The sequence below is a fragment of the Seriola lalandi genome, unplaced genomic scaffold (genome assembly GCF_002814215.2).
Source record: "Seriola lalandi dorsalis isolate HSWRI2012SDOR001 ecotype SW California unplaced genomic scaffold, Sedor1 jcf7180002054923, whole genome shotgun sequence".
Taxonomy (NCBI): domain Eukaryota; kingdom Metazoa; phylum Chordata; class Actinopteri; order Carangiformes; family Carangidae; genus Seriola; species Seriola lalandi.
Genome location: NW_019525475.1, coordinates 1,293,813 through 1,295,749, shown reverse-complemented (window position 1 = coordinate 1,295,749; position 1,937 = coordinate 1,293,813). Strand labels below are relative to the sequence as shown.

General features: G+C 37.8%; 1 protein-coding gene and 1 long non-coding RNA gene across 2 annotated transcripts in view; both read left to right on the top strand.

Moving 5' to 3' along the window:
• Positions 1-1,937, top strand: part of LOC111673648 (CD276 antigen-like) — a gene marked incomplete at its 3' end in the record, with an annotated part of 21,103 nt that overhangs the window by 903 nt on the left and 18,263 nt on the right. The window lies entirely within an intron of this gene.
• Positions 7-833, top strand: LOC111673652 (uncharacterized). Its single transcript, XR_002762117.2, has 3 exons — positions 7-216; positions 327-422; positions 569-833. It is a non-coding gene; the product is annotated as an uncharacterized LOC111673652 (long non-coding RNA).

The following is a 1,937-nucleotide window of genomic DNA, read 5'->3' as shown; positions in this document are numbered from 1 at the left end:
GATTCAACCACAGTCAGATCATCCTGACCCAGACCAGAGCTGACGTCTCCTCCTCAGTCTCAGAGGGGTGGAGGCAGCAGGTGAAGGGTGAGTCAGAGTCAGGCAGCCTCATGCTGCAGAACTTATCTCCACATCATGAGGGAACATACACCTGTGAACTGAGTGATGCTGAGGAGACACTGACGACCAACACCTTTCTGAGGATGGAGAATCCAGGTGAGGCAGCTGTAAGTGAGGAACTGTTATTATCTGTGTGACCTGCAACAATGTAAACATCAGAAAATATCATCATGGGACACGTTCAAGGAACTGTCTCTCTATTTCAGGGAATTCAACCGGTCATAGAGTTGTGGTGGTTACAGTTGTTTTGGCTGTCGTCATAGCAGCAGTTGTCCTGGTACTGTGCTGTATAAAGAAAAAAAGTAAATTAATATTCTGTTTACACTTTTTAATTCATTTCCTGTTTGTTGTTTGTTTATTTTTTTGGAGCGCTGCTGCTCTGTATGAAGAATATTGTCATGAAATCCCCCTGAAATCTGATACTGAATTTGATTTCATTTGTTGGCAGGGAAACGGAACTCGCCTCATCAGAGCTCGCGGAGGTGTGATGTGTTTAATGACTGAACATAATGTAATTTAATATCATGGACAAATTAGCGCATAACTTTATATATTTTCCTAGCTGTTTGTATTTGTAAATAATTATGTAATAGCTTCGTTTAGAATTTAATTTAATCTGTAACCTTTCATACATATTGTCTACTGTAGATATTTTGTAAACCTGCTGCTTTTGTGTGATTTTGTCTCTCTCAGAAAATAAAAAAGCTAAATGTTTTCATGTCTAATATGGTGAAAGAAATTTCTTTGAACTCCACTCACACACTTTGTCCCGTAAAATTCTTCCTCCAGAGATTGAAAAAACTAACAATAGTGATATAGTGATATGATCTTTGTGTGAACTGCAACATACAGTTTTTTTTTGTTTTTTTCAGAGGATAGAGGAGAATCCAGGTGAGGCAGCATGAAGTGAGGAATTATTAGTCTATAAAAATATGAGCTGTGATTATCTGCAATCAAACATTAGAAAATACCATCATGGAACAGTTTGAGTAACTGTTTCTCTGTTTCAGGGAATATAACCAGTGGTAGAGGTGTGGTGGGTATAATTATTTTGGCTGTCGTTGTAGCAGCAGCAGTTGTTGTCCTGGTACTGCACTGTATAAAGAAAAAAGGTAAAATAATATTCTGCTTACACTTTGTAGATAACTTGTTGTTTTGTTTTCTTCTTCTTCTTGTATTAAGAACTATCACTGTGATGACCACATTGTTTACCTGTATGAAAATGGATACCTGGTGAGCAACAGGAAGAAGTGGCAGCAAACATGTGAAACAGAGGGAATCTTTCTTTATTTCGAAAACGTGATTCAACGTCAAGTTGACATCAGTCGTCAACACGTTACTGTGAATCTTGGAGGTTGTGGATGGAAAAAAAAGAAGAAATAGGCGTAGCAGGATGATAAACCTCCTGTTTTTCACCATTTGATATTTAGTCATGAAGATGGATTGTCTCATCAAAAATAAATCCTCACACCCTCTAAGACTGGACAACAGATGGAGCCAGAGGATAACGTCCTTCTCTGCTCTCTGTGAACCTCTACTGCATCTGAATCCCAACATCTTGAAGGAAGGAGGGAAGGAAGGAAAGAAAGAAAGAAAGAAAGAGATTTTTTTTTTTTCCTCTTTCTTTGTCAACTATATGATTTTAGTTTTTCTCCTGATCCAGAATCAGTTTTTCTAGTTTTATATATATATATAAAGTGTATCATAGCTCCTCTGCAGGTTTATAGGTCTGTGCAGTCTGTCAGTGCAGAGGAAGTTAGAGACAGTAAACAGCTAATGATGCTTATTCTAATCTTAAGGTGGATAAATGTTGAGGA